Source organism: Bos taurus, chromosome 16 (assembly GCF_002263795.3).
Source record: "Bos taurus isolate L1 Dominette 01449 registration number 42190680 breed Hereford chromosome 16, ARS-UCD2.0, whole genome shotgun sequence".
NCBI classification, from domain to species: domain Eukaryota; kingdom Metazoa; phylum Chordata; class Mammalia; order Artiodactyla; family Bovidae; genus Bos; species Bos taurus.
Genome location: NC_037343.1, coordinates 29,628,322 through 29,638,457, shown reverse-complemented (window position 1 = coordinate 29,638,457; position 10,136 = coordinate 29,628,322). Strand labels below are relative to the sequence as shown.

At 49.9% G+C, this 10,136-nt stretch overlaps 1 pseudogene; it reads left to right on the top strand.

Moving 5' to 3' along the window:
• Positions 1 to 6,546: 6,546 nt before the first annotated feature.
• LOC100335838 (DNA-directed RNA polymerases I and III subunit RPAC2) lies at positions 6,547 to 7,262 on the top strand (annotated as a pseudogene).
• The last annotated feature ends 2,874 nt before the right edge of the window (positions 7,263 to 10,136 follow it).

Below are 10,136 nucleotides of genomic sequence, written 5' to 3'. Positions count from 1 at the left end.
CGTGCCCATGTGCCTGTGTAACCCTGAAGTCTGGGGAATTTAACAGTCCCCCTTCCCGTGGTACAAACCTTTCCCCAGTGGGAGACAAGAACAGGTCACTAGGTCCCTGCACCTTCACCACACACCCACCTGCCTGATGGATGCAGCTCCCCAAAGGTCCTATCAGATCAGACCAGCAGCTGGTCTTCATTCTGACAAAGAAGCTTCATTGGAGAAAACTGAGCTGTTACAGACCCCCGCAGCGTGCCTGTCAAACAGACCTTAAACGCCCTGTTGCCTTCCTGAATAAAGGCTCTGGAGACCATGGTGCTGGGCGCCATCTGTGTGCTGTCCTTCCCACCCCACGTCCTTGAAGGGTGTCTGGGGGCGGGGGCAAGGGTATCTTTGTAAGTTGGAGGATCCGGTGGGGCTTCATGCTGATAAAGAAGCAGGAAACAAGCCTCCTCCTCAGGCTTTGCTCCCTGGGGAACCTCAGCAGAGAGAACCATCCTTTAGCTCTTGGCTCCCATGTTAACTCCTTGGAAAAGTCTCTGAACCCCTGGCTAAAGCGAGTGCACCCCAGCTACACTCATCTCCCACATGCTGCTCAGTGTTTCCAAACCATCTACAGGACTTGGGGTCTGTCTCCTCCATTCCGAGAGCAGAGACTTGACCTTTTAACTACAGTTTTCCACATTTTGCAGTGCCAGACACAGGGCAGGCGCTCAGGCAGTGTTGATGGGGTCCCTGAGCACCCCCAGTGACCATGGCTTTCGGGCACACAGATGTCCCTTCTTAGGCAGGAGCAGAGCTGCTCCCAACCGGCATGGATTACTTGGCCTCCATCCTCTGCCGCCTTCTTGTCTGTGCCTCTTTCAGCCATCTGTTCTGAGTGTCTTTCTCTAGACCTTGCCATTGCCAATAATTGCTCAGTAGAGGCACTCATGGAGAGTACTCCAGTATTCTTGCCTGGGAAGTCCCAGGGACAGAGGAGCCTGGCTGGCTCTAGTCCATGGGGTCACAGAGTCGGACATGACTGAGAGACTAAAGAACAACAACAAGGCTCACGACAGTGCTTTCTGGGATGGGTGAGTGTCACTCCCTCTCCTCACCATCATCACCCCTGCCCCCGCCAGGCTTTGTGATCGCTCCCAACCCATGTGCAGCTCCTGTGGCCATGAAACCCTGGCCTCGTATCCGCCTGGTTTCCCTGCTCAGCCGCCTATGTCTCCAGCACAGACTGATGGAGACATCGCTACAACCCACCAAAGGTGCCGTCTCCACACCCTGCCTGGGACCTGGGCCACCCACTCGACCGGGGCTCCTCTCCAGCTGTGCAGTCAGGGCACCAGGAGCATCCAGGCCTTCTCAGCTTCCGCACTCCTCACCCTGCTAACCTGGAGTGGACCCTACATGTCCCCTAGAGGCTCGGGCCACAGAGAAAGGACCAGACCCCAGGCCATGGGGACACAGAGGAGCATGGGTACCACCAGGGCACACGTGCCCCTGAATGGGGAATAGCCATCCTCTGGCTTACTTAATGGGATCTTGGGTCTTTCTGCCTGCTTCAGACAAACTGCAGTGGCCAAGGTGGCCCGTCAAACCCTGACTGCCCTGGGGAGGGAGAGTCAGCACGTGAACCAGTAGAGCTCAGGGACCCTGCTGCCTACAGGCCACACACTTCGTAGGTGGAGACAGGATGGGCCAGCGGGGGGCGGGGGCAGGGTGTGACGGAATCACTCCAGTGTGGCTCCACTGCCTCAGAAGGGTTTGACCTTAACGCAGCCGGTAAGTGCAGACCCTTCTAGAACTAAGTCACATCACGTACCTCGGCCAATCACAGGGGCCTGCCCCTGCTCACCTTCCACCCACGCTCCACTCCACCGGAACAAAGCGGGAGAGCCCTGGGCACAGACATGGCCTGGTGGGCAAGCTGATACCACCACCCCACCCTGAGGTTCTGCTTCCTAAGGGTGACCAGCTGTCGGGGACCTGTGTTGTGGGGAACTGGAAGGTCAGTCACCCTGCCGCTTCCCAGAACCACTTGTTGTACCAGCTGCCTTGGCAGGCTTCGCTGAAACATGGACGCCAAGGTAAAGGCTGATGTGCTAACACTTCATTGGGAAGAGCAGTCCCTGGGGGCAAAGGTGAGGGGTGGGGTAATCGAGGCAGGGATAAGGGCAACATGAACAGGAGGGAAGCTTACAGAGAGGCCTTCATGCTAGGGTCTGTGGTCGGTCCTACGGGGCAGGGAGGAATGGACATTCCCACTGGTTATCTGTGTGCATCTCTGGGGTGACACTCCAGCTCCTTCAACAACCGGAGCACAGGTGCCTGTGCTGGGTCAGTGCTGGGTGGGGGTGGGGGGTAGGGGGACAATGTGGCTCCTGGACTGTGGGGGGCAACAGAGGGCTTTGCTGGGTTGCTCTGGTTTCTGGGGTGCTGTGGGAACTAAGTCTGGTGAGGAGCTTTTTTTTTCCATAAATTATACCAACAGGGCAGCTCCCATCTGACACTCCTCTCTTCTGCCTCTTGCATTTCCCTGACTGAGGGACTTACCCCACACTCAACTGGGCAGGACACTGGACACATCAAACCACCCTGCAGGTGTGCCAGGCCTGGGGAGGTGAGAGGGGTCGAGAAGAACAGAGCTCTCTGAGAGTCTACAGAGGGCCAGCTGGAGAGTTTTTGGCTGTCTGGACAACATGGAGGCTGTCTCTGCCCCAGGGATCAGCAGGAAACCTCCTTGAGATAGTATGAGGCCCAGCGGTTAGGGGAAGTTCTTGGGCGGTGTGGGCGGAAGGTACAGGGAGCCCCTTACCTGCCCCCTAAGCAGATGTGGCCTGCTCAGCCAAGGGACCGCTCTTCCCACATTTGACATGGCCCCGAGGTCTCCCCAGGAATGTCACTGAAATCAAGGGAGTCATGTGGCTTAACACAGAGGTCTTTCACCTTTTGAGGGTCATGGATGCCGGAGATAATCTAGAGCAGTAGTCCCTAACATTTTTGGCACCAGGGACCAGTTTTCATGGAAGACAATTCTTCCAGGGACTTGGGGTGGGATTGAACTGGGGGTGGGGGGTGTATGTTTCAGGATGATTCAAGTGCATTGCATTTAGTGTGCACTTTAATGCCACCACCAATCTAATACCTCCTGACCTGACAGGAGGTAAGGGTCTGTGGCCCAGAGGATGGGGACCCCTGATCTAGAGGGAGCTATGAACCCTCTTCTCAGAAAAACGTCCATGAGCACACGCACAGACAAATTTATATATGAATGCAGGGACTTCTAGACACTCCACAAAACCCCTTGAAAAATTCCCAGATAGTATATGGGCCCTGGCTTAAGAACTCTTGGATTGTAATTGCCCTTCCCAACAAAACATTATGGACATGTGCCCCACCCATCCCCTCACTGCAAGGACGTCTCTGCATGGGAGACTTGCCTGGCCTCTGCACCCCCTCCATCCTCTCCCTTAACCATGCGACCTTCTAAACAGGCACCATCTTAGAACTGCAGTCCATCTGTCTTTAAGCAGAGCTTTATGGGAAACAGCCATGCCTGTTCCTTCATGTACTGCATATGGCAGCTTTCGTACTAAACAGCAGAGTTGAGTAGTTGCCAGAGACTGAACAGCTGCAAAACCTAAAATATTTACTATCTGGCCCTTCACCAAAATGTCCTCCAACCCCTGCGGTGACCGCTGATGAAAAATTGCTACCTGTCAGGCACCACATCAGGTGACTTAAGGCTACAGAAAAACTTATAAAACTTCACAAAATGGGCTTTGTTAATCCCATTTTGTACACAAGAGACACAGAGAGGGTGAATAACTTAACTAAGGTCACGCAGCTGAATCAGTCTTTGAACCAAAGCTCTAGATCTTTCCATGACCCTACATGACCGAGCCTCCCACGCAGCCACGTTTGTCCCCACACTGACTGCATCACAGGATTGCTGGGATGGCTTGTTGTCAAGCCGTAAGTCCTGGTTTCGGTGACTATAAACCTGACCAGGCCCTGGGGATGTTCATCCCAAGCATGGCTTCTCCTAGGGGTGGGTGCTGAGCTGCAGAGCCCCCAAGACCAAGAGGCTGCCCCTGGTCTCCAGCCAGCCTTGGGGGGTTGGGCGGGGGCGACCCTGGATCAGGAGCTGTCTGATGAGGCACTGTTTGTTCTGGACTCTGAGTGACCCTTCAGGGAAGTGCGGCCTGCGCAGCACTGTGACGCCACTGCTCGCCCCACCCCAGCCCAGCAGCCTGTGCAGAGCCAAGCGCATGTGCTGGCTCACGGGGGGCCTTTCCACAGGAAAACAGAAAATGCATCCTAACTTTTGAAAACACCAGGAAACCGCTCACGCGTCATTTTTCTCTCTTTACTGTGATGGCATTGGTCGGCTCCTGGCTTCAGCGGGACACACGGAGGCCTGAGATGACAAATTCAGCAGAGAAGTCAGGGAGGGAGTGGAAAGTGCTGAGAAGAGGGCTTTCACTCTTTAGCAAAAGGTGAGGGCTTAAGGTTATCTTTTTCTAATGAGAAAATAACTAGTTTGATATAATACTAACAACAATAATAACCTAAGAAAGGGAAGGGCTTTCCTGGGTAGGTGCCTGTCTCAAAATGTAACCCAAAGGCATACACTGGGCGGCTTCAACAACAGGGATTTATCCAAGTTCTGGAAGTCCTGGATGAACGTCTGGCGGGGACTGGGTTCTGGGGTGAGCTCTCTTCTTGGCTTGCAGACAGCTTCCTTCTCTCTATGCCCTCACCCGAGCAGCGGGTGGGGAGGAGTCAGCTCTTGTGTCTCTTCCTCATCTTCTAAGGTCACCATCCCTATCTAATGAGGTCCCCACCATTATGACCTCACATAACCTTTATCAGGCCCTCACAGGCCCCATTTCCAAATACAGTCACACTGGGGGTTAGGGCTTCAGCATATAAATGGGGTGGGGTGGGGGTGTTGTGGGAGGGGGTGTGGGGGTTGGGAACACACAAACATTCAATCCATAACAGAGCCCCTGTGCTACCTAATACCTAGGGCTAGTTCCACCTCCACCTTCCGGTCCCGAACCTTCCAAACTCGTGAATGAATAAAGCAGTTTGAAGGGTAGGGATGGGTCATGCAATGCTAATTTCTGTGGTTTGCAATGTGGCAACATGTATTTGGGTTATTTTAAAAATAGTTTCTGCAAATCATGGACAACCAGTATCTTACTGAGACAATTTGCTGTTGACAGCAGCCCTGTTTTATTTCAATGGGAGAAAATGCCCAAGTTTAGTCATGCTTTAGAGAACACGTGCTGGAGTGAAATCAAGACTGCAGCCTACAGAGGCTGCTGAAGTAGAGAGCAGTCAGAGGAGGGTGCCCCCTTCTGGACAGACATGTGCATTACAATGTACAGGAAGAAATGGAAGATGATGGAAGATGGGTCAGTCAGTTCAGTCACTCAGTCGTGTCCGACTCTTTGCGACCCCATGAACCGCGGCACGCCAGGCCTCCCTGTCCATCAGCAATTCCCGGAGTTTACCCAAACTCGTGTCCATTGAGTCGGTGATGCCGTCCAGCCAACTCATCCTCTGTTGCCCCCTTCTCCTCCTGCCCTCAATCTTTGCCAGCATCAGGGTCTTTTCCAGTGAGTCAGTTCTTCCCATTAGTTGGCCAAAGTATTGGAGTTTCAGCTTCAACATCAGTCCCTCCAATGAACACCCAGGACTGATCTCCTTTAGGATGGACTGGTTGGATCTCCTTGCAGTCCAAGGGACTCTCAAGGGTCTTCTCCAACACCACAGTTCAAAAGCATCAATTCTTCGATGCTCAGCTTTCTTTATCGTCCAACTCTCACATCCATACATGACTGCTGGAGCCCGGGGTGGGGGTGGGGGGAACATCTGGGGACGGGCCGGGGAGAAGGGTGTGCCCAGGCACACTTCTGGTGCTGTGTGTGGACTTTCTCCCATTGACCAGAGGCTTTTATGCCAGGGCGTGATGAGATCACATTTGTAGTGGTAGATGGCTCTGGCTGCCTGTGCCCTGGGGGTGAGCGGAGGGGACAGATGAGGTGAGGGGACTCGTTAGGAGGTTAGGATAAGCCAGAGGGTCCTGAAAAGAGGTGGAGACCATGGACTGAAGAATGTGAGAGGCATAGTGTGGGTGCCCATGCACACATGGCTGTGGGAGGGCTGGGCTGGGGTGCCCAAGGGTGACCAGCTGGTAGACTGGGGCAGGGGAAAGGCAGGAGGAAAAGCAGGACTAGGGGTGGGCGAGGAGGGGAGATGGCGAGTTTAGTTTAGATGACTTGAGATAGAGGTACCTGGGCAACATATCCAGGTGGAGCCGTCTGCCGGCAGCTAGGCACGTGGGCCTGGAGTTCAAGAGCAGGCCTGGGTGGGGAACGGGCTTCTGGAGTCATGGGAATAGACTGTGGGCTTCCCCAGGGAGGCTGGAGTGGGGAGGATGTTCACAATATCATGGTAAGTGACGAAAGCAGAATTCAGAATTGTATGTGCTATTTGGCCCAAGTTTTAGAGTTAAAAGGAAAACCTCAGGTCCGCACTTCTTCCGTCGGTCCTTCCTTCCTGCCTGCCTGCCTGCCGCACCCGCACGCTTCGAGGCATGGGGCAGAGCTTCCGGCCCGCCCGCGCCACCTGAGGATCCCGGAAGCCGCCCCCGCCATGGAAGAGGACCAGGAGCTGGAGAGAAAAATGTCTGGAGTGAAGACCTCAATGGCTGAAGGCGAGAGGAAGACAGCCCTGGAGATGGTCCAGGCGGCTGGGACAGATAGACACTGTGTGACATTTGTGTTGCACGAGGAGGACCACACCCTAGGAAATTCTCTTCGGTACATGATCATGAAGAACCCAGAAGTGGAATTCTGTGGTTACACCACAACCCATCCTTCAGAGAGCAAAATTAACTTGCGCATACAGACCCGAGGTGCCCTCCCCGCGGTCGAGCCCTTTCAGAGAGGCCTGACTGACCTCATGAATGTCTGCCAGCATGTGCTTGACAAGTTCGAGGCCAGCATAAAGGAATATAAAGATCAAAAGGCCAGCAGAAACGAAGCCACATTCTAGTCCCTCACGCACCATACAGGGAGAACTGACCTCTAGGATGTTCTGTATGTGCTCTTGGCAAAAGAAGTAAAAGATTGTGGTGACAGCACGATGTGACCTGCAGAAAGGCCTGCTTCTGGTTCATAACTCATCTTAGCGGTTGGAGTCCCTGCGAGAAACTGTATTCTTCTAATAAATTCCCTCTTGTACTCAAAAAAAAAAAAAAAAAGGAAAACCTCAGATTATTCACAGTGCTTTTTTTTGAGTGATGGGATCATGAGTGTTTTATATTTCCTTCCTTACAGTTTTCAGTTTAATCAAAAATTTCCCAGCAGACATAATTTGCTTTCATAATCAGAAATATGTACGTGTGTATGTGTTTTGGAGTCGCAAAGAATTGGACAGGACTTAACGAACGAAGTTTCCCTGGTGGCTCAGACAGTAAAGCGTCTGCCTACAGTGCGGGAGACCTGGGTTTGATTCCTGGGTCGGGAAGATCCCCTGGAGAAGGAAATGGCAATCCATTCCAGCACTCTTGCCTGGAAAATCCCATGGACGGAGGAGCCTGATAGGCTACAGTCCATGGGGTCGCAAAGAGTCGGACACGACTGAGCGACTTCACTTTCACTTTCACTTTAGCGAATGAACAACAATGTGTTTTGTTTTTAGTCACTACCTCTGAAACCAAAATGTCCTTAACCCTCCCTTCCGAGCCCCCAAGCCCTGCTCTTTGGGTGCTTATCACACACTGTTGTATTTGTTCACCTGTGGGAACGTCTGAGTCCTCGTCATCCTGGGGTCCTCAGCTCCAGCCCAGAGCCTGGCACATACAGGCAGCATGAGAAATCCTGCATCAGTGGAAAAAGGAAACTTAGAAGGCCCACCACAAAGCATGTACCCAATGGCCAGGCAAGACCAGGGGCTCCCTGGAGCCCTGACAGTGCCCTTGCCAGGATCTTAGGCTAGGCAGGGGACAGGAACTTGCTGTTTATGGAGCTCTCAGTCCTTGGCAAAATCTGTTTATAAAGAAAAAAATCTAACTATTTGTAAATGTTCATGAAATGCTAATATTAATTATAAGGATCAGCAATGAATAATATATTAGTTCATAAATGAGCTCATAAAAAGCATCACTACTTTTATAGAGGACGATTTGGCAGTAAATAGTCTCAACCTTTTAAAATACATATCCACTGACTGAGCAAAACTGTCCAGGTATTTATTTACAGATACCATAGCCCATGTGTCCGATGACACCGACATAGGAAAATTCAATCCAGGACAGCCAAAGATTGCAAATGCCGTCCATGTCATTGTGGGGCCAGGCTAAATGAAATGTTTCCAATGCAGCTGTTAAATATGACGCAAATGAACATATCTTTGAAAAAGAAACAGACTCACAGACATCGAGAACAGACTTGTGATTGCCACGGGGATGGGGGTGGGTGGGAGGGGAATGAACTGGGAATTTGGGGTTAGTAGATGCAAACTATCATGTTTAAAGTAGATAAACAGCAAGGTCCTACTGTACAGCACAGGGAACTATATTTACTATCCTCTGGTAAACCAGAATGGAAAAGCATTTTAAAAAGAGTGTGCATATAAATATACACACTCACCTCAGTCGTGTCTCACTCTTTGCATCCCTATGGACTGCAGCCCACCAGGCTCCTCTGTCCATGGGATACTCCAGGCAAGAATACTGGAGTGGGTTGACAGGCCCTCCTCCAGGGGATCTTCCCAGCTTAGGGATAGAACCTGCATCTCTGATGTCTCCTGCATCTCTGATGTCTCCTGCAGATAGATAGATAGATAGATAGATAGATAGATAGATAGATATCTGAATCATTTTGCTGTACAGCAGAAATTAACACAACATTGTAAATCAACTATACTTCAGTTAAAAATAGACAAAGGAGTAGGACACGAGAGAGTTCAGAAAGAGATCTATACACGTGTTATGAATTCTTTTTCAACAAAAAATGCAAAAGTAACTCCATGAAGAAGAGACAGTGTTTTCAACAAAAGGTGCTGAAACAATTGGGCATCCATATACAAAATAATCTGAACTTTGACTCAAATTTTGCATCACATACAAAAATTAACTCATGTAAACTGAACTCAAATAAAACCTAAAATTATAAAACTTCCAGAAGAAAATATGGGATAACATCTTGGTGATTTAAGGTTAGGCAGAGGTTTTCTTGGGTATGTCACCATAAAAGAAAAATATGATAAATTGGACTTCACTAACATTTAAAGCTTCTGCTCTTTTAAAAACTTTGTTAAGAAAATGAAAAAACAAGCCACAAATTGAGAAAAAATATTTGCAAAACACACATCTGACAAAGGATGCAACCATTATATCCAAATGTATGTTTTTAATTGTGGTAAAAAAGCCACATAACATGAAATCTACCCTCTTAACAAAATTTTAAATGTTACATTACACTGTTGTTAACTCTATGCACATTGTTGTACAACAAACTCTAGAATTTTTTCATCTTGCGTGACTGAACCTCTATATTCATTAAACAATTCCGCAGTTCCTTCTCCACGCAGCCCTTTGTAACCACCATTCTATGCTCTGTTTCTGTGAGTCTGACTACTTTAGATACGTGGAATCATGCAATATTTGTCAGTCTGTGGCTGGCTTATTTTACTTAGCAAAATGTACTCAAGTTTCATTCATGTTACAGCACACGACAGGATTTCCTACTTTTTCAGACTGAATACTATTCCACTGCATGTATATTCCATGTTTTCTTTGTCCGTTCATCCCTTGATAGATGGCAGAAACTCCTGAAACTCACCAGTAAGAAAACAACCTTCCACCAAATGGGCAAAACATCTGAACAGACATCTTACAAAATAAGACAGGGAATAAGCACGTAAAAGATACTCAACATCATTAGCCGTAAGGAAAATGCAAATGAAAACCACAGGGAGCTGCTACTACTCATCTATTAGAATGATAGGCTTAAAAAAAGAACCTGTGGTAGCAAGTGCTGGTGAGGATGCAGAGTAAGGGGGACTCTGACTCACTGCTGAAGAGAATAACACGGTAACTCTAGAGAACGCATGACAACTTCATATGAAATGAA